At 37.0% G+C, this 23,627-nt stretch overlaps 1 long non-coding RNA gene across 4 annotated transcripts in view; it reads right to left on the minus strand.

The window, feature by feature from the left end:
* Nucleotides 1-23,627, minus strand: part of LOC137232677 (uncharacterized) — a 920,890-nt gene that overhangs the window by 781,155 nt on the left and 116,108 nt on the right. The window lies entirely within an intron of this gene.

The following is a 23,627-nucleotide window of genomic DNA, read 5'->3' on the forward strand; positions in this document are numbered from 1 at the left end:
AGTAAACAAGGCAGAGAGAAGATAGCTGCCCAGAATCCCCATGTCCCTATGGTATAGTTCCAGATACACAGAGAAACTCATTCGCTCACAAATCAATGTCTAATAATGTTTGGGTCAGATTTCCTTCCCACTTGCAATTTGCTGCTCCAGGAGGTACAATCACATTGTATGAAGATGGTTGCCAGGAAGCTATTTCCATGGACACAAGAAAAGGCTAAGGACATCATTGTAAGATGGAAAGACATCCCCAAATACATCTATTTTATTTATCCTAATAAGCCTAAACTGATACGGGAGCACTCTTTGAGTTGGTGACTTTTCTTTATATCCTAATACCTTTTGTTGTTCACACTATGATAATTAGAAACTTTTTTGAGAAATGTCAACCCTCTTAAGCCATCTTTTAGCTCAAAATGCTTTAAATGAGGATTTTTTATATGTGACTTCTTAACTTCTGGGGTTCATATCTGACTCTGAACAAACTTCTTTTCTCTATTTCATACTCAAAGAAGAAACAATACATTTCCCCCAAGGGCCCTGCTAAGTGCTAAAAAGGGCGACTTAGGTTCAATAAGAATACAAAAGACAGAAAACATCTCAATAATTTGAACATTCTAAGGCTATAAAATCATGGAGATATGTCTCAACTGCCTTTGTCTAACCAATTCACATCATTAAATTGACGGTATAATAAAATCTAGCAATAGAAAACAAAGATTAAGTATAAGTAAAGACCATAAATGATAGATTCTGACTTCATTGATGCCATCTTTTTCTATTTTCATGGAAATAATAGCAGGTATAAAGCATTATGGAGTTCCACTAATATGCTTTCAGACTACATGACAAAGTTTCATATTCAAATTTACTTCTACAAATTAAACTTCCTAAAGGTAACTGGGGTAGAAGAGAGAAGAAAACTTTTTTTCTCATTGTTTATTCCTTAATTGCACATGTAATGAGGCAAAACCAAAACAGTGCACCTTGAAATGTGTTTTTCAATGAGACATTTTCCACAGCTATAGTACTAATGCTTTTGTTGTCATTACTGAATATTGCTTTGTGGTTAATACTTTCACAACTGCAGAAACCTCCCTGATCAAAACAGACGTGATGTTCATTGACAGCATCTTTTGCAAATTAAACTTGAATTAGGACAGCCAGGCTACTAGATAATTGATCAGAATATGCTAATTTTATACAGTAATCATCTCACTAAATTACATAAATGAATATACTAGGTACTTGAAAAATTTTACTCCCAAAGTAAGCTATTTATTTAACATAAGATATACTTTGCATTTTCAAAAAAGTATGGGGTAACTGCTTTTTATTATGGAAATTAATGTTTTTATTTAATCTTTTCTTGAAGGCATTCGTTAGCATTATAACCACATTAGCACTCATTCAATTAGCATGTGGGAGGTCTCATTTGCCACAGTTGAATATGGCATGTTAAAGTAAGTAAAAAGGTTGACTTTACTGTAGTATGCTACAGCTGGCTTGTATTGGCTCAAGAGTACAAACTGTTACATTATGAAGAACTTTGTAATCTGGCTGTTAAACAACAATTATTAAAGTTAAAGTACATAAATACTCAACAAAGGAGGAATACAAGGAAACCTCCTCAACTTAATAAAGGGCATCTATGAATATTCTATAATTAACATCATACTTAGTGATGACAGACTGAAGCTTTCCCCCTGAGATCAAGAACAAGACAAGGATGTTTGCCCTCATCACTTCTATTCAGTATTGTACTGAAGGTTCTAGGCAGGGCAATTTGGCAAGAAAAAGAAACAAAAAGATCCAAATTAGAAAAGAAGTAAAACTATCTCCATTTGCAGATGATAACAATATTGTTTATAAAATATCTTAAGGAACACACACACACTCACACACACACACATGCACACACACACAATGGAACTAGTAAACAAGTTATGCAAGGTTGCAGGATACAAATTATACGCAAAAATCAATTGTATTTTTATACACTAAGCAATGAATAATCCTAAAATAAAATAACAAAAAATTTCCATTTATAATAGCATCAAAAGGAATATAATACTTAGGAAAAAATTTAAAAGAAGAAGGGTGCAATGTGCAATGAAAGCTACAAAGAATGGTAGAAAGAAATTAAAGACTTAAGTGAATGGAAAGATATTCTGTGTTCGTGGTTTGGAAAACATAATATTTTTCAGATGACAATACTACCCAAAAAAACCTACAGTTTCAACAGAATCCCTATCAAAATCCGTATAGTGAAAAATTAACTTTACCTAAAAAGAGGTCTGGTCTTCGCCCTCAGGTACTGGGAGGTAATCTCTAGGTCCTTGGAATACCCTGCCTGAGAGGAGTGTCTTTGGCTGCCTGGGGCTTTAACCACTGAATAATCTAACACTGTGATTGACAATGGGAAATGTGGGATATGCCTTATCAGTTTTAACCTCTGGAGGAAATGGATACTTAAAGTATAGGCTGAATATTCAGGAGGGGATGGAGACTAAAGGTCAGCCATGTGAGCAGCATATGATCAAGGCCCAATAAAAACTTTGGATATCAAAAGCTCATGTGAGCTTTCCAGGTTGGGAATTTTGAGGGTTTTGAGTATTGTCACACATCACAGCTGGGAGGAAGTAATGGCACCCAGGATTCCACAAGGAAAAGACAATCAGAAGCTTCACGTTTGGACACTCCCCAGACTTCATCTTATGCGTTTCTTCCTTTGGTTTGTTCTAATTTGTATCCTTTGCTATAATATAACTATAATCGTAAGTATAGCTCTTTCCTGAATTCTGTGAGCTGTTCTAATGAATTACCAAACCTGAAGGTGGTTGTAGGAGCCCGCAAGTTTATACAGCTGGTCTGATGCTCTTGAAGGTATTTATGTGTAATTTATGTGTATGCTGGATTCATTATATCATGGTGTGGTAATGAAGATCTCTTCCCAACTCCATGTGCACTGATTCACATTGGTACCTTGAAATTCACCATGGTCAATTCTCAATTGACCATGAGAGTATTTATACCATAGAATTAGCAAATTTGGGAAAAAAATCAACAAGAGCATTCTGTAAGAATCAGTTGGCTATTATGGAATTTACAATAAAAAGTACTGTATAACTTATTATTAACTGTGAATTGTATGCTACACATCTTTTATGTCAGTAAAATATGTAATAAACTTGAGTACATATGTATCTGCACACTTTTTTTTGAGATCCAGCTGTTAATTCATTTACCAGCACACTACTGATTTTAGTGTTATTATCCTCGAGGAGACAGGTCTAGTCATTTGACAAATAATTGTACAGTAAGTCTAATTACACAACTGGCTTTAGTAAATTCTAGACACAGAAGTGAGGTTGACAAGTAAAACATTTGCTCTTTCAACCTCCAAGGTCACCATTATTTCTTAAAAAATGATATGGACCAGTTCTGCAATGACTCCAACCTACTCTTTATAGACACAGTGCAGAGTTTATTTGGGCTTTTTAAACATGTGCACTTGGCATACGTGCTTCAATTACAAGAATGTTCTATCTCTTTCAGCCACTCAGACACCCCAAAGGACCACACATCCTTTGCAGGAACCCCAAATGACTGAGTCATAAATACCCTAAGGCATTTCTGAAGTCTCTTAACTCATTTCTCTTAGCTCTTGCTCAGCCACTATTCCAACCTAACTCAAAACTCTTGGCTCCAGCACCCACCAGCAGGCCACAATCAGCCACAGGATCCCCCAGGGCCCTGCAGCCAACTGCCCCAGAACCCCCCCAGGCCTACCCACCAGTGGGCCAGCACCAGGCCCAAACCACAGAGCCGTGGAGCCAGCTATCCTGGGACCTTGCCCACCTATCAGCAGTCTGGCAGCAGCCCTAGGACTCTCCAGGCCATGCAGGAAGCTACACCAGGACCCAGCCCTGCCTACCCACGGCTGGCAGCTTCCACACAAGGAAAGACATGCCAATAAATAGAGAACCAGTCTTTTCTACCAGCACGTTCACAGTAGTGGGTCCCACCACAACAGAAGGGTCCATTCAGCCCACATAGGGGGCATCCCTAAATCATACAGCTCTGGTAACCAGAAGGGAGTGTGCTTCTGGGCCCCGTATGACATCTCCCACATAATACCACTTCTCCAAGATGGGGAAATGTAACTCATGTACCTCGTACATACAAATAAATATAGAGAATTAGGCAAAATGAGGCAACAAAGGTATATTTTCCAAACAAAGGAAAAAGACAAAACTCCAGAAGGAGAACAAAGTGAAATGGAGATAACAAACCTACCCGAAAAAGAGTTCAACATAATGATCATAAAGACGCTCAACAAACTCAGAAGAAAACATGAACACGGTAAGAAATTTAACAAAGGGTTAGAAAATATGAAGAAGGACCAAACAGAGTTGCAGAATACAATAACTGAAATAAAAATTACACTAGAAGAAGTTAGCAGTAGACTAGATGATACAGAGGAACAAATCAGCAAACTAGAAGACAGAGTAGTGGAAATTACCCAGGCAGAACAGAAAAAAGAATTTTTAAAAATGAGGACAGTTTAAGAGACCTTTGGGATAACAGCAAGCATACTAACATTTGCATTAGGGTTCCCAGAGAAGAAGAGAGAAAGAAAAAGGCACAGAGAACTTATTTGAGGCAAAAATACCTGAAAACTTCCCTAACCCAGGAAAGGAAACAGACATCCAGGCCCAGAAAGCACAGAGAGCCCCAACAGGATCAACCCAAAGAGAACCACACCAAGACTTTAATTAAAATGGCAAAACTTAAAGAGAGAGTATTAGAAGCAGCAAGGGAAAAGCAACTAGTTACATACAAGGGAACTCCCATAAGATTGTCAGCTGACTTTTCAGCAGAAGCTTTGCAGGCAAGAAGGGAGTGGCATGATACCTTCAAAGTGATGAAACGAAAAACCCTACAACAGAGATATTCTACCCATGAAGGCTATCACTCAGATTTGAAAAAGAGAGAGAGAGACTGTTACAGATAAGCAAAAGCTAGAAGAGTTCAGCACCACTAACTGGCTTCACACAAAATGGACTTCTCTAAGAAGAAAAGACCACAGCTACAAATATGAAAAGTACAAAAGGAAAAATCTCATTGGTAGAGGCAAATACACATAAAGGTAGTATATCAACCACTTATAAAGCTAAATCATACAGCTCTTTTTTACTACTTTTAGTAGTAAAAAGGCAAAATAGTAAAATCATCTATATCCGAAATAAGGAGATACACAAAACAAAAAGATGTAAAATATGACATCAGAAACATTAAACAGGGTGGGGGAGTAAAAATGCAGGGTTGTTAGAATGTGTTTGAACTTAAGAGATCAACTAAAATTAATTACATATATCTATGATACACAAAAAAAACAAAAAAAGAAAAAGGAATCCAAACGTAACACTAAGATGGTCATCAAATAACAAGGGAAGAGAGCAAAAGAAGAAAAAAACAAACAAGCACTACAGAAACAAATATAAAGGGAGAAATTGACAGCATCACCATAATACTAGAGAACTTTAACACTACACTTGCATCAGTGGACAGATCATCCAGACAGAAAAGCAATGAGGAAACATTGGCCATAAAAGACATGTTAGATCAGATGGCTGTAATAAGTATATATGGAACATTCCATCCAAAACTAGCAGAACACACATTCTTTTCACATTGTATTGTACACTGAACATTCTCCAGGATGGATCACCTGCTAGGCCACAAAACAAATCTCAGTAAACTTAAGAAGACTGAAATCATATCAAGCATCATTTCTGACCACAACACTATGATATAGAAATCAACCATAAAAAAGAAAATTTGCAAGGAAAACAAACACATGGAGGCTGAACAATATGCTACTAAGCACCAATGGGTCACTGAAGAAATCAAAGATAAAATTTAAAAATACCTGGAAACAAATGAAAATGGAAGCACGACAATCCAAAATCTATGGGATGCAGTAACAGCAGTTCTAAGAGGGAAGTGTACAGCATTACAAGCCTACCCGCAGGAAACAAGAAAAATCCCAAATAAACAACCAAAACTTACACCTAAGGCACTAGAAAAAGAAGAACAAACAAAACCCAAAGCTAATAGAGAGAAAGAATAAATATAAGATCAAAAAAAATGAAACAGAGACTGAAAAAAAAAGAAACAATAGAAAAGATCAATGAAACCTAACTGGCTCTATGAAAAGACAAACAAAATAGATAAACCTTTTGCCAGACTCATCAAGAAAAAGAGAGAGGGACCAAATTTTAAACATCAGAAATAAAAAAAGTTATAATCAACACTACAGAAATACAAAGGATGATAAGAGGTGATGATGAACAATTATAAACCAACAAATTGGACAACCTAGAAGAAATGGATAAATTCCTAGATACATACAATCTCCCAATGTTAAATCAGGAAGAAAGAGAAAACCTGAACAAATCAGTTACCAGGAATAAATTAAATCAGTAATTAAAAAAAAAAAAAAACTCCCAACAAACAAAGTCCAGTACTAAATGGCTTCACAGGTGAATTTTACCAAAAATTTAAAGAAAAGTTAACACCTATCCTTTTCAAACTATTACAAAAAATTCAGGAAAAAAGTTTCCAAACTCATTCTACAAGGCCAGCATCACCTTGATACAAAAATCAGACAAAAACACCACAAAAAAAGAAAATTACAGGTCAATATCCTTGATGAACATAGTGCATAAATCCTCAACAAAATATTAGCAAACCGAGTTCAACAATACATTACAAGGATCATACACCATGATAAAGTGGGATTTATCCCAGGAATCATGGATGATTTATTATTTGCAAATCAATCAATGTTATACACCACATTAACAAATTGAAGAATAAAAATCATGTGATTATCTCAAAAAATGCAGAAAAAGCTTTTGACAAAATCCAACATCAATTCATGTAAAAACTCTCAACAAAAATGGGTATAGAAGAAACGTACCTTAACATAATGAAGGCCATATATGACAAACCTACGGCCAATATCACACTCAACAGTGAAAAGTTGAATGAATTTCCTCTAAGATCAGGAACAAGACAAGGATGCCCCCACCCTTGCCATAGTATTCAACATAGTATTGGAAGTCCTAGCCACAGTAATCAGACAAGAAAACAAAATAAAAGGAATCCAAACTGGAAAGGAAGAAGTAAAACTGTCACTGTTTGCAAATGACCTGACACTATATATAGAAAATCCTAAAAACACCACCAAAAGAATATTGGAACTAATACATGAATTCATAAAGTTGCAGGACACAAAATCAATATACAGAAATCTGTTGCATTTTTATACAATAACAATGAACTAACAGAAAAAGAAATTAAGAAAACAATCCCATTTACAACTGTACCAGAAAGAATAAAATATCTAGGGATAAATCTAAGGAGGTAAAAGACCTGTGCTTGGAAAACTTGTAAGATGCTGATGAAAGAAATTGAAGATAACATTAAAAAATGGAAAGATATGGTATTGGAAGAATTAATAATGTTAAAATGAGCATACTGTCCAAGGCAATCTACAGATTCAATGCAATTCCTATCAAAATAGCAAGGGCATCTTCCAGAGAACTAGAACAAGTAATTCTAAAATTGTATAGAACCACAAAAGACCCTGAATAGCCAAAACAATCTTGAGAAAGAACAACAAAGCTGGAGGTATCATGCTCCCTAATTTCAAACTATACTAAAAAGTTACAGTAATCAAAACAGTATGGTACTGGCACAAAAATAGATACATAGGTCAATGGAACAGAATAGAGAGCCCAGAAATGAACCCACACTTAAATGGGCAATTAATTTACAACAAGGGACCAAGAATATATAGTAGGGAAAATACAGCCTCTTCAATAAATGGTATTGGGAAAACTGGACAGCTACAAGCAAAAGAATCAAACTGGACTACTCTCTCATACCATATATAAAAATAAACTCAAAATGGATTAAGGGCTTAAATATAAGTCCTGAAAACATAAAACTCTCAGAAGAAAACACAGTATGCTCTTTGATATTGGTCTTAGAAATATTTTTTTGTCTCTGTCTCCTAGATAAGGGAAACGAAAGCAAAAATCAACAAATGGGACTACATCAAACTAACAAGCTTTTGCACACTGAAGGAAACTATCAACAAAAATGAAAAGGTCACCTACTGAATGGGAGAAGCTATTTGCAAATGATATATCCGATAAGGGGTTAATATCTAAAATATACAAAGAACTCATACAGCTCAACATCAAAAACACAACCAACCAGATTAAAAACATTGGCAGAGGACCTGAATATTTTTCCAAGGAAGACATACAAATGGTCAACAGACACATGAAAAGATGCTCGACATCACTTATCATCAGGGAAATGCAAATCAAAACCACAATGAGATAATCACCTCACACCTGTCAGACTGGTATTATCAAAAATACGACAAATAACAAGTGTTGGTGAGGATGTGAAGAAAAGCAAATCCCCGTGCACTGTTGGTGGAAATGTAAACTGATGCACTCACTATGGAAAACAGTGTGGATGATCCTCACCAAATTAAAAATAAAACTACCATACAATCCAGCAATTTTACTTCTCAGTATTTTTCCAAAGAAACCAGAAACAGTAATCCAAAAACATATATTCACCCCTATGTTCACTGCAGCATTATTCACAATAGCCAAAATATGGAATCAACATAAACGCCCACCAGTAGATGAATGGAAAAGAAGATGTGGTGTGTGTATGTGTGTGTGTGTGTGTGTGTGTGTATATATATATACATACATACATATATATATACATATGTATATATATATATATGAATATTACTCAGCCATTAAAAAAAAAGAAGAATGAAATCTTGTAGCCTGCGACAACATGGATAGACCTAGAGGGTATTATGCTCAGTGAAATAAGTCAGTGAGAGAAGGAAAAATACCATATGATTTCACTTACATGTGGAATCTGAAAAACAAAAGAACAAACATAATAAAACAGAAACCGAGTCAAGGGTACAATGAACAAACAAGTAGCTGCTAGACAAGAAAGGGGTGGGGGAATGAGTGAAACAGGTAAGGAAGATTAAGAGGTATAAACTTGCTGTTACAAAATAAATGTCACTGGGACAAAATGTGCAGAGTGGGGAATATAGTCAGTAATAACGTAACAACTTTGCATGGTGACAGATGGTAATAAGACTTATTACAGTGATGATTTTTGTAACGTATAGAAATAATAAATCACTATATTGTATACCAGGAAATATCGTGGTGTTGTAGGTCAACTATAATTAAAAAAAAAAAAAAACCCAAAAAACAAACTCATGGAAAAAGAAATCAGATTTGTGGTTACCAGAGACCAGGGATGAAGAGAGGGGGGATTTGATTAAGGTGGTCAAAAGGTACAAACTTTCAGTTATAACATAAATAAGTACTAGGGATGTAATGTACAACATGATTAATATAATTAACACTGCTGAATGTTATATATGAAAGTTAAGGGACTAAGTCATAAGAGTTCTCATCACAAGGAAAAATTTTTTTTTCTTTTTCTTTTATTTTGTATCTACATGAGGTGATAGATGCTCACAAAACTTACTGTGGTAATCATTTCATGATGTATGTACACAAATCATTATGCTGTGTACCTACCTTAAACTTATACAATACTGTATGTCAATTATATCTCAGTAAAACTGGAAGAAGAAAAATAAAAATAAATAAATAAAATATATTTCAAACAAACTCTTGGCTCCACTTATCACTAATCCTAATCTTAATCCCAGGTCTTGGACAGGAATATATCCTAATTTCCATTGCAATTGACTTAATTCTCCATAGGATACCTGGGCATGAACTTGCCCTTCTGGCTTTCCCCTTCTAGAATTCACACCTATCAGCTTCTCCCAAAATGTAACCCTGACTTGAATGTACTGTAAAACAGAAGTTCTATTTACACCTCTGATGCATTTGTAAGCATTCCCAAGGCCTAGGGTTTTCTCTAGGGTTTTTCCCCCAACCAAAATTGATTTGAACATCATTTTTAAAAGGATTCAGAAAACTGCCTCCTACTCTATTCTTATGTAACTCCCTGCTATCGCAACCTGGAATGCCATTATTTGTCTATTTCAGTTTTCAAAGAAGAGTTTAGCTCTTTGTAAAGTATGAAAAATCAGTGCACTTTCGAATCAGCTGTTCTTTGCTTTCCTTCCTACTTAAATAAAGAGGAAACATATTTCTTTCTCCCGTAGTGGATAAACTACTTCTTATTGTTCTATTCCTCTATTGCTCTGTAACACTTTATACCATTTCTTGACTTAACCTAATTCTTGCACTTACTTCTCCTTTGAAACAAAATGACACTATTTTATATAGTATTTTACACAGTATATTTCTCCCAAGAATTTCAAATTACTTTATCATTAATACAATATTTAGTTTTCTTATCCCTTCAGCAGAGAAGAGGTCAGGTTGTCCTCAAAGCAGAGGGATACCCTTAGAAAAGGTATCCACTTACTCCAACAGTAAGTGGAAAACAAAAAAGTTTTTGTCTTATTGAAGATCATAAATCTTTCAAGGAACTGAGATTATTAGCAACCTGTAGAGATTAAGGTCAAAGAAACATAATAGAAACAAGGAAGAGGAAAAAAAATGAAGTCTCTAGAAAATACTAAAAGCTTGCATTTCTCGGGTTTTCACCTGATAAGCAGACAAGAGACTGTTTTAATACATTCACTTATTATTGACCTTTAGAAACATACATCCTCATGTACGACATTAGAAACACATAATGAAATTAGTATTTAGAGATTGTTATGAGAATAGGTCAGGTTAGTCACAAGTGTATTTTCATTTTTGTTCACTGTGTTTTCTGACACAGCATTTTACAAGGCAATGTGTACTGCCTTCAAGAAAATGCTGCAGTGAGGGTACCGCCTTGACCTTTTATGTCACTTTCCCCCTCATCTGGAGGTAACCATCAGTAAGCATGGTGCATATTGCAGTTAGGCATATGATAAACAGCAGTTCTGCTGGAATAGTCAAGAGGGAAGAAATTGGGACCTTTCCCACTCATCCAAACAGTTAGGAGACCTTTAGATCTCGGTAGCCTGTACGTTTTTAAAAGCTGCTCAAGCAAGACCAGGCAGTAAAAATTGTTGAAGCAGCAACTACCATTTTTCCTCACACTCAGTCCTTGACTACTATTGGATATTTATAACTGTGCACGAATTACTTTGATATGTATTAAAGAACAAAAATCTCTCCAGGTTTTTCTAATGTACAGCCAAATTTGAAAACTATTCAACGGATATGGTTGTTTCCCCCAATCCTGGGATACTGCTAACTCCTCCCCAAAGTTTCCCAGGGAATAGCTGGACTATTATTTTCCCTCTTAATGAGAAACAAGTTATTTTTTTAAAAAAATTTTTCATACTGTTGCAGAATAAATAGAATTGTCACTTAGGTTTCCCAATTCACATAACCTGATTATGGAATCAGTACTTTTAACAGTTCTATCATGTATCCTACAGTTCCTCTGGGAAGTTGGAGGACATAAAATACACTGATGTTTATCACATATGGCTGTATGGTCACAGGTCTTTATCTGCACTGAAGTGTTACTAAGAGCAGGGGAAGTGTCTTTTATCTCTGAATCCCCAGTCTAAATAGGAGATACCATGCAATTTTTAATCCTTAACTATTTGATAAGTAAATGAATAAGTAAATGAATAATATATTTTAAGTAAATGAATAAGTAAATGAATAATATATTTTAAGTAAATGAATAAGTAAATGAATAATATATAAGTAAATGAATAATATATTTTATTATATAATAATATATAATAATATATTTTATAATATATAATAATATATTTTATTATTAATAAAATATATTATATTTAATATAATATATTAATATATATAATATATTATATATAATAATATAATATTATATATATATTTAATAATATAATATATATTTAATATAATATATTAATAATATATAATAATATATTTTATTATTCATTCATATTTAAATGAATAATATATTTTAAGATATAGGAAAGCAGTGATTATTCATTGCATCTCCTTGCACACTCCACAGTACTTAACAAATTTGTTGCTTGTTTAATGACTATAAGATACAGATAAAGGTTAATTATTATTTTATGTATTTGAAAGGTGCCTTAGGAAAGAGGAACCTTGATCAAATCAGAAGTTCTTAAATTTTTTTTAATTACAGACTCTTTAGAATCTGATGGGGCTTCCCTGGTGGCACAGTGGTTAAGAATCCGCCTGCCAATGCAGGGAACATGGGTTCAAGCCCTGGTCCGGAATTATATATGGTATTATAAAACATAATACCATAAGACTCCTAGAAGAGAACATAGACAAAACACTCTAAGACACAAATTAGGGCAATATTTTCTTAAAACAGTTTCCCAAGGCAAGATAAATAAAAGCAAAAATAAACAAACGGGACCTAATTAAACTTAAAAGGTTTTGCACAGCAAAGGAAAACATTAACAAAACGTAAAGACAGCCCACAAAATGGGAGAAAATATTTGCAAACGATGTGACCGACAAGGGGTTAATTTCCAAAAAATACAAACAGCTCATACAACTCAATATCGAAAACAAACAAACAAAACAACCCAATCAAAAAATGGGCAGATGACCTAAATAGACATTTCCCTAAAGAAGACATACAGATGGCCAACAGGCGCATGAAAGGATGCTCAACAACACTAATTGTTAAGAGAAATGCAAATTAAAACCACAATGAGGTATCATCTCACACCGATTAGAATGGCTATCATCAAAAATCTATAAGTAATAAATGCTGGAGAGGGTGTGGAGAAAAGGGAACCCTCCTACACTTTTGGTGGGAATGTAAATTGGTACAGCCACTATGGAAAACAGTACAGCGCTTCCCTAAAAAAATAAAAATAGAGCTACCAGATGATCCAGCAATCCCCAATCCTGGGTATATACCCAAAAAAAAAGAAAACTCTAATTTGAAAAGATACATGCACCCCAACGTTCATAGCAACACTACTTACAATGTTCATAGCAACACTACTTACAATAGCTAAGATACTGAAACCACCCAAGTGCCCATTAACAGAAAACTGGCTTAAGAAGATGTGGCATATATATATATATATATATATACACACACACACACACACATACATACACATATATACATATATATATAATGGAATATTACTCACCCATAAAAAGAATGAAATATTGCCATTTTCAGCAACATGGATGGACCTAAAGAATATTATACTCAGTGGAGTAAATCAGAAAGAGAAAAACAAATACTATATGATATCTCTTATATGTGGAATCTAAGAAACAATACAAATGAATCCATATACAAAACAGAAACAGACTCACAGACATAGAAGACAAACCTATGATTAGAGGGAGGAAGGGAGGGACAAATTAGGAGTATGGGATTAACAGATACAAACTACTATACATAAAATAGATAAGCAACAAGGATTTACTATACAGCACAGGGAATTACATTCAATATCTTGTAATAACATATAATGAAATATAATCTGAAAAAAAGAAATGAATCACTATGTGGTACACCTGAAACGAATACAACATTGTAAACCAACTACACTTGAACTAAAAAAAAGAGAGACAGAGAGAGAACGACTAGACCAGGTCATCTCAAAGAACTTCTAGCTCTAAAACCATCCATAATCCCTAACAAAGGATGGCCATGCTTGCCTATATCAAGTCCCAAGAGGAACTCAGAGACTCAACAAATAGAAATGTGAAAGGCAGTCACTTCCAAGACAGAAACTTCTCTGACAAAGTTTGGGACTCTCTGGAGGTAAGTGTCTCTCTGCAAAAAGGTTATTTATGTCCTCAGGCCTAGATCAGCTGTTTGTACAAGGCTGGTAGAGGAGAAGCATGTTTGCCTCAGGAGTTTATTGCAGGCAAATTATCCCTGGAAAATACTGCTGGGGAAAATGCTGACCAAACAACATCTATATTTACACAGTTAGATATTCATTAAAGCAGAAAATGACCACTAAATTTAGAGAGATGCTAAGTGCCAGATTCAAGAACAGACCAATGCAGAAAACTTGGTTCAAATTTGCCCCCAAAGCGTGCCAGGGATAAGTTGAGTTCCATGGCAATAACTTTTCCCAGGTGACTCTGACTGTAGTACCCCACAGGAAGCAAGTTTTGTTTTTCCTAGGGAACATAAGGAGAAGGTCAGATGGTAAGATTTTGATCAACAACAGTAGCCGTTATGTCTGAACAGTGAGTTCACGCTTGATATTCCAATGCACCCCAATGAGGACAATCATTTAGTAGCTTACAGTCTGTATTATTTTGATATAAAATGTGACCAAACTGCATTCACAAGCCCACTTTGTGAAACAGGAAGTAGTTTTCTTTGTATGAAGACTAGTTGAACTCATACTGGAGAATATGCAGAGGAAGGGGGGACTGGCTTATCTCTATTCTTATATAAGACAAGTTAAGCCCAGAGAGGTAGGTAACTTTCCCAAGGTCATAAAATCAAGCAAGAAAGTTCCAAAACCTAATTCGCCAAAGCCTTGTTACCCATATTGTGATTTGCAGTGCAGCTGCAGTAGCAGCATCTGGTTGCTTGCTGGAAATGCAGAATTTCAGGCCCTAAGCCAGTTCTGCTGAAACTTATTCCGCATCCTAACAAGAGCCACACTGACGTGTATGCATTAAATGATGTGTACGCTTGAGAAACACTGCACCAAACAATGTGCGCTCCTTAATGCAGCCGCATTCTTATTGTTATGATGATAGTTTGGGAAGCAGGATTGAGGAAAAGAATATTTATTTGAGAGATGAGAGGAGAGGTGGTAGAAATGTATGATTTGGAAAGCTCTAGACACTTTTTGAAGGGTGCTGGAAGACAGAAGACAAAGTGAATGATGGGAGCCTTGGACCCTGAGAGTACCACTGTCCCTGAAGCAAATAAGAAGATTCTGCAGCTGGGAGAGGAAAGCAAAAATTGAAGGAAGGGACTAAAAGTAAATTACCCCTTCTCTTCAGTTTCCTCTACAGGTCTATCATTAGGAATACAAATGCATTTCAATACTAGCCTTCAAAAAAACCTAAGAGATGTGAATGTCTACTTACTCATAATCCAAGTCACTCCAAAGCACAAACAATCAGCTTTCTTCTGGTACTTGTAACTGGTATTTGGAATGATGACCCTATAGCACTTAAAATCTAGAGGCGAGTTCATCTGAGTTTTCTGTATAGTGTAATTTCAGTTCTGAGTAAGTTTTACTTCATTCTAATTCTTGAAAAACAGATAATTCACATGTGATGGCTTCATTTATTTTTAGCTAATTAAAATCCTAAAAGCTGAAGAAATCCCAGAATTATCCTCAAGGTATGAGGGATCTTAAAGTCACATATGTAATGTCTGAATCCTCCAGATATCTCTGCTCATTGCTGGGTCCCAGAACCGAGAAGAGTGCTTGACATCGAATAGGTACTCAGCAAATATCTGCTGAATGAATAAGTCCCTTGCAAGCTGTCTTCCTTCCAGCTTCTCCTGAACTGGAAACTCAGAGACCCATTACTTAGTGGGAAGGTATGCTTATTAGATAGTCTTTCCTTACACTCTACTAAATCCTACCTTCCTGCAATTCATATCCAATACCTCTGTGGTTCAGAAGAGAACAAATCTGCTTCCTCTTCTACATGACTGCCCTTCAGCTGTAAGCAATTACAGTGCTTTCCCAATCTACACATATATTACTTTGGGATTATTTTCATCTCTGTACATAATGCATTTGACTCACATGTGAAGTTCATAGTCAACTTTTGCCACAAGTTCTCTATGCCTTCTTCATAACTGCCTCAAAATATTGACGGAATTCATATTCAAATCACAATCAAGGAGTTTTGGGGGCTTTGGGCTTCATGATGAATGGTTTCTAGTTGTTCTTTATAAAAGACAATGGGGGCAGAGGACAAGGATGAATCATCAATGGAAAAGTATTTTAAGGTGTTACTGTAAAAGGCTGCCCAGCCCAATCACCTCTCCCTTTTTCCCCTCCTACCCCTTCAGGTACAGTTAAAAAGAACCTCACTGATTCCAATTCCCTGAGTTCAGTTTTCAGGGAGGCATATTATGATTGATTTCACCATGGACTAATAGAAAAGAAAAATCCACTGGGTCTTCCCATTGTGTCAGCTTGGTCTCACTGTGAGGCTCCGTTTATTCCAGCAGACAGGTACTTGACCTTTGCAGGTCCTTAAAACACTTAGCGTTCTGCCTAACAACTCCAGCAAAGGCATTTCACCTGAGGACCTCAGCACTGTGAGAGAAACAGAATCGCAAGTATGCTCTGGGAGGTGGTTTCAAAACAAGCCTGTGAAAAAGTTGGCGGGGTGGGGGGGGGGGGTGGCGGGGATGACAGAGGGGAAGGAAAAAAGGCAGGGAAGGAAGGCAATGGTGAAAATATGCAGAAATAAATAGATACGATGAGAATGGAAGAGGGAGCAAAAGTGGGGAGCTTTTAGAGAGTAAGGAAGAGGTGAGGGAAAAGCCGGGAAGTGGGGAGCTTAAGCCTGAGGAAAGATGGAGAGTGATGGAACCTCCTGCAGAGAGAGGGGAGGGGGAGAGGTGAACAGAGAAGTCTGTACCATTTTCCAACCTTCTACATGCAGTCAGCACTGACAGCATATGAAGAAGTGAAAGACAACAACTGATAGTCCTAAATAGCACTGATTATTGGAAGATCAGAAATAAAGACCCACATAAATCATATATCTAACCTTTCATTTTACAGGTAAGGAATCATAGACTTAGAGAATGGAAGTTTCTCAACTCAGCTAGCAGGTGATTGGTACTGGAGCTGAGATAATAAATGCCTCACCTATAAAGTTGTTTGTTGACAGAATTTATAGGCTTTTTCTAGCCTTTTTGAAAATGACAAAAGCTATATGCCAAGCCTACATAAAAATTCTTTTAGAATATAAACTATGGCCACATATTGTGACTAACTTACTGCTGTGTGGAACCAGATGCTTCCCTATAACAGTTGTGATATAGGATATATATAAAAAGAACTAGCACCACCATCCCCTTTTCCTATGTTCCTAAGTCTGCAGAATTCTCAAATCAAATAAGGACCCATATCAGAGATGGAAATAGTCCTATAATAAGCAATAATTTCCCCTTCCCTGATCTTAAGTTAGCCAGCTAACCATTAGGCCTTCTAATTATGATGCTTCAGCACGAATCAGCTAACGACACTTTTTTTTTTTCCACCTCAAGATAAGCAGCTCTGCACTATGCTAGGAAATCTCACTCAGCTCTATTCAGGGAAATTGAGGTCAGATGAAATATAAACCTCCTTTGGCACATTTAATAAACTAAATAAAGCATTTTTAAGTAAGTTTAATCACAAGGTTTAATATCAGCCATTTCCACACATAGGTATAGCTCCTACACACTACTCTGAACCAACATTTCTTTTAATGTAATCTGACGTCTTCAAATGCAGAACTAAATTCCACCCTAGCTAATCAGGCAGAGAAAGGCTGCTGCTGAGGCAAGGGATGAGATAAATATCTTTCTGTTAAGCCATAATCATTTGCAGAATTTCTCACCCAAGAGATGGGGGTTGATTTTTACTGACAATTTTGATGTAGTGATAAGTAGTGTTTCATGGATTCTTTTAATACAAGTTCTTTGCTTCAATATAGTCAGTGGAAAAACAAGTGCTAATAATCTTCTGGGTCAGAGTGCTTAGGCAGGTGAGCTATTTCCCAGAACCATTAGAAAACTCTAGCCTTACAGGAAGCCACTTTGTGTGCAAGGGGATAAGTGTATGCAAGTGCAAATGGATAAGTACATGTGTGCTTCCTTATCCAAAAAAGAAAGAAAAAAAAAAGCTAGAGCAGGGGTGAGCAAACTATTTCCGGTAAAGGGCCACATAGTCAATAGTTTAGCCTGTGAAGTCCATACACTTGTTACTGTAACTACGTAACTCTGCCACAGTAGCTTGAAAGCAGCCATAATGTATAAACAAATGGGCATGGCTGTGTTCTAATAAAAGTTTATTTATAAATACAGGCAATGGACCAGATCTGGTCTGCAGACTGGGCCATCGTTTGCCAACCCTGGGCTGAAGGGTTAGCAACTTCTCAAACTAGATCTCTAGAGGCCCACTGGGTAGAAATTGCAAAATCTCATGTTTGGAAGGACCTTCACACAGGAATCATATCAACTGTGCATTTACTCACTCAAATTCAACTTTACATGCTATGAGTTCAAAAAGAGAGATGGGAAGAGGAAAAGATTAACAATTTAAATACTACAGACAACTAACCTACCACTCTACTTAGTTTAACCTATGACTGGTGAGGAAGAAAGATCTGAGGAAAGAGGGGAGAAATGTCACATTTCCTTAATTACTCACCTTTCCTGATTCTGGTCCCTCTGAAGTTCCGGAGGAATTCGGAAACTCACCAGAACTTTCATCACATGAGCACCTTGCCCTACAGAGTGATGTTCTAGCTATAGCATTTAAAGGCACTATTTTACTTTCTCACTGCAGCGCTCACAAATTACTTAATCTGGAGCCCAACTTAAAAAAACACCAAGGCTGGAGGGGAAAGGAGAAGCAATGAACTAGCTGAGAGAGTTTGTGACTCTCTATAATGGTGCCTTCATAATTGATTTCCAAGCGTTACTGTAATTAATGACCTTAAAATCTACCTCAGCATAAGATAAAATGCCAGTACACCTACCCCAGCCCTATTCAATGCTTGAAATCCCTTTACCACATCCCCACACAGTTCACTGAGCCTATGATAAAATACCTACCATAAGAGGTAACTAATGACTTCTGGAGGTGACACATTCCTTCCTTGAACCACTTCATTAGGAATTTCTTCCTCAGACTGAGCTAAAATATTTATCTTCCCAAAGCTTTGCAGGTACTATGGATAATCCCCAAACAGGAAGCAAGTGTTCCCATTTGGCACCATTGAAATCTATGGCCATATTCAATCATTTTGAAATTTTACTAATATTGCAATTTTGGGTGAGGAAGACCAGGTGGTCCTCACACATGGAGCTGCTGCCTTGCCTATAGGTTTGCAGTGCTACTTGGTGCCAAGAGGTACAGCAGTGTTGATGGATAGAGGTCAATAGAGTTTTGCTTGCTTCAACTGATGCTGTATCTGAACCATTTATCTATTTGCTCTGCCTATGAGAAACTCATCACTTCAGTAGGCTCATATTTCTAACAGTGGATTTCAATTGGATGTCTTAGACATTAAAATTTAGCCTCTGGAGATTTGGTGTACTGATTTACACAAAAAAACAAAAACTGCTGTGCATTCCACTGCTGAACAAAAATAAGTAGCTTAGGAATTACTTATAATTACCTCAACTTTATTTTCAATAAGAAGGAAGCAACAGTGATACCAGTCCTCTATGCCCTATGAAAAGATGCATTGGGACTAGAATGGGACAACTCTAAGCATAAATGACCTTCTCATGTAAGCAAGATAACTAGCTAGGTTTTATCATCTGTCACCCTCAAAATTCTCCTCTACTTGCTAGGTAGTTTCCAAAACCCTACTTATTGTTCCCTAATTCAATTCAAGGATTAGTATGATTAAAATGTAAGCATTTATGATCTAACATCACATAAACATCTAAATAGCTGATATTATTCCTGAGACCAGCCTATGGGTCATAAACGTGAGTAAAGATTAGGATCATACAGAAGCAGTCAGTTGCATTAAGATAATACAGAAGCACTAAACTGGAGCATTGCAAAGAACAAAGAATTGGAAGAATTTGGATGTTTAAAATAAACTTAGACTCATTTACTAACTTACCTGGGATGAATCAGTAAGAGATGGAAAAGGAAGAAAGGGTTTGGTCCAAGAAGGCATTTGATCGTTTGCCAGATCGCCTGGAAAGGTAGTTCAGTTTCTAAAACAGAAGGGACAGTATATGGATCCACTCCATCACCCACCTCAGAGATGGATTTCAACACAGACCACTTTGACATCTTTTACAACTGCCTACACCTCACTGGGCCAATGATTCCTGTGGCCCATGGCCATCCTGAAGCCAGTAACAACAGTCAGTGATTCTGCCTGGTCCCCACTCCCTCAAACAAAACCTCAGAAACTTAACTCCAAAAGCACTGTTGAGTAACATCACTGTTGGTCATGGATTCATGGGTAGATAGAACAAATATTTCTAGAATTCTCTCTAAACCCCTAGTCTCTCTCCCTGACAATTGCTCCAGTTTCTGCAGTTTACCTTTTCCCTAGAGATGCTTAAAATCCTGTTAGCTTGTAATCCCCACCCAATACAATAAAAGCTAGTTGTACAGCATAAGCTAAGCAAAAACCTGCTCTTTCACCAAACCCTGGTCTTCTGAATGCCCCAGACAAGCTCTCAGGGCCCTGTTAGGTTACATCCACAGTCACAGTTGATCCTCACAAGTATGGCTGGGAGGCAGAGAGGTCACGTTCCATCCTCATCTTACTACCAAGGAAACTGGAGCTTAGGTTAAGACGCTTGCCTAAGGAATCACATCTGACTGTATTGATAAAATCTAGACAACAATCCATCCATTCATTTCTTCAACTTGCAAAGAATCAGGCACTGCAGATGGTGCTGGTGACACAAGTCTAACTGAGAGCTATGACAAGGGATATGGTGGAAGTGAACATGAAATGGCATGCTGCCCAAACTAGACTGAGGAGTCAAAGGATGCTTCTCAAAGGAAGAGGTGACTCCTGAGCTAGATGTTGTAGAATGTGTGGAAGAAGTCAGGTGAAGTGGAGCAAGGATATTCTAGAGAGAATTGGCAGCATGTGGGAAAGCATGATGGCAGATTCTGGGCCTGAATTTAAGTGTTTCTATTCTCCTTCACAAGCCTTCACATAAGATTATCCTAATCCCTGGGAACCTCCCCCCACCAAAAACTAGGAAGCTCTACACCCAGCACTGGAACTTCTCATGACATCCACTCATTTCTTCATTCATCAACATTTAATGAATTACCATGCTATCATGAATAATAAAACAGAGAACATTCACTGAGCACCTACTATGTGCCCGTCACTTTAAGTACATTATCTCATTTGATCCTGGCAACATACACGCAAGATGGGGACCATTATCTCCATGTTACAATGAATAAATTAGGTTCATTGCCATTAAATGAGTTGTTGAAGGTCACACATCTATGAAGTAGCTGAAAGAGAATTCAACCTCTCAATCTACCTATCCCCAAACTCTGAACTCTTTTCAGGACTCCACACTACTTCATTTATCTACTCCAAAAAAATTTATTGACTGCCCACTATCTTATTGGTTATCTTACGAATTGCTGTGGAAAACAGGTCCATAGACTCAGAGTTTGAAAATACGAGTTTTCTAAGAACTGCACTATGAAAAGGAAAGGATGCTCACCTGCAAATAGCAGGGCAACCACCACATCCCCATTCCAGAACACATCAAAATGACAGCTTTCTTTTATATGTGGATACAGCTTAAGTAAGACTGTCTGTGATAACTGCCTTGGGGTCAGCAAAATAGGAAGGTCATTGTGAACTCTGGTAAGGGAAAGAAAACCTCTGATACTCAGCAGAGAAGGGGAGATGGACCTTTCAGTTTTACGTTGGCAAACTTCAAAAAGGCTATTTGAAAAGAACACAGGTGACATTTATTCAAAGGGGTTACAATGTTTGTCTGGGAAAACATTAGGGACCTGCCGTCTTCTTGAGACGTCAACTTTCTTTCTGTAACTCCTGACATGAAGCATTCTTTTGTGATGGAGGAGCTAACTTCTTCCTCACTTCTGAAAGCCGACATCTGTGCTGAATAAGGCTTTGTGCTAGGGCTCATGGACAGAGGGAGAAAATCCTGCAATATTAATGACATGTAGCAGATGTGGTGGATGTTTACTGTTCATTCAGGCTGCCCAGTTTCAGAATCCCTTTCCATGTTTGGAGAAATTCCACTTTATGGAAGGGAGGGAGCAAAAGTTTCTCTTCCATAAGAGTTCAAAATACTACAAACTTGCTTTTCCCAACTCCCTTGCCACAAGCCTGTAACCTTCCCAAGGCAGACACTAACTTAGGAGCTCTTGAAGCAAAAGGCAAGAAATTAGGGAGTGCTGCTTCCCTCCTGGCAGCAGTAAGTTACAGAAAAGCAACGTTCATAGTGAAGAGATAGCAGCGGTACAAACTGGGACTCCCAAGATTTAGTGGGTGGTGGCAGAAGTTTTCTCTTCAGACCAGTGTGATGGCAGGATTTGGGAATCAGCTTCAAACCTGGTCCCAGCCTTCACAGCAAATCTCTTTGTTCCCCAACATCAACATAATAAACTCTTTCATGCTTAACCAGCCAGAGTCGGCCACCCTTACTTGCAGATAAGAACTCTAACTGATACCATGGACGTTTGCAAGTGTAGTCTGCCCAGCATCCCTGTCAGCCTTTTCTTCTAGTAACATTACAACATTTGGTTAGGGTAATTGGCCTGATCCCAAATTAAAGAGTATATCAAAATCAGTTTGCTTATCAGAGTTTCCCCCATCTTGGCCCTCCACAGGTACTTTTTACAGTTGAACACAAGCTAATCATGTTCCCCCGAATACAGTAATTAGTCCAGGTATGACACATGACCCGAGCGAGCTCCAACAGTTTGACCTGGATTTTAGTTTTTTATCTGCAACTAAGAAAGAAAACTTGTATACCAGACTACAGTAGTAACTTGGCTTATGAAATGTAAAATGGTAAAGTGCTACTGCCTCCTTATCAGCATAAAGTAACCTGGTTGTGTACATCTGATATAAGGGTTCCTGTAGAATGCAGAATGTAGCCTGTCCCTCTCATTTAGCAAATAAAGAATATTTGGCCCAGAGAGGGGAAGCAATTTGTACAAGGCTACACAGCTTCTAGAAACCAGAATGAAAATACTCCCCACCTCCTATCAACACTCCTACACCCTCTCTCTGTATCCTCTACCATACTTTAACTTCATAGTACTAAATAGTACCTAATCTAATGTTATATGTATTCACTAAAGAAGGCTCAATGAGGGCAGAGGTTTTCTATTTTTTTTCCTGCAATGCACCTTCAGTGCATAGAACAGTGTCTAGCACAGAACAGATGCTCAATAAATACTTTAAAATAGTTTTTCCTAGATTCCAGCTAACTAAGTGCAAACTTGAGTGATTAATGCTACTAATCACAAAATGCATGTGTCTTCACATGCAAATACATGCCATCACTAAAACATGTACAGATCCTTTTATTTTTTCCAAAGTTGATGCAGAAAAAAGCCCCAGAGTCAATTTACCTGCTTTTCAGTACCCAAAGCATCCTTCAGTGTCTGGAGACCAACTTCTTACCATTCATCCTACTGGCTATTAAATTAATCAATAATCCCCTTACCCTCAGGTATGCCCACCCCATTTAATTGCTTGGCATTTGGTCCTATCACGGAGGTAATTCACAGAACAACAGTAGGTCATTTAGCATCACAGACATCTCCAACCCAATATCCTCACTTTTCTAGTGTA

The sequence above is a fragment of the Pseudorca crassidens genome, chromosome 10 (assembly GCF_039906515.1).
Source record: "Pseudorca crassidens isolate mPseCra1 chromosome 10, mPseCra1.hap1, whole genome shotgun sequence".
Lineage (NCBI taxonomy): Eukaryota > Metazoa > Chordata > Mammalia > Artiodactyla > Delphinidae > Pseudorca > Pseudorca crassidens.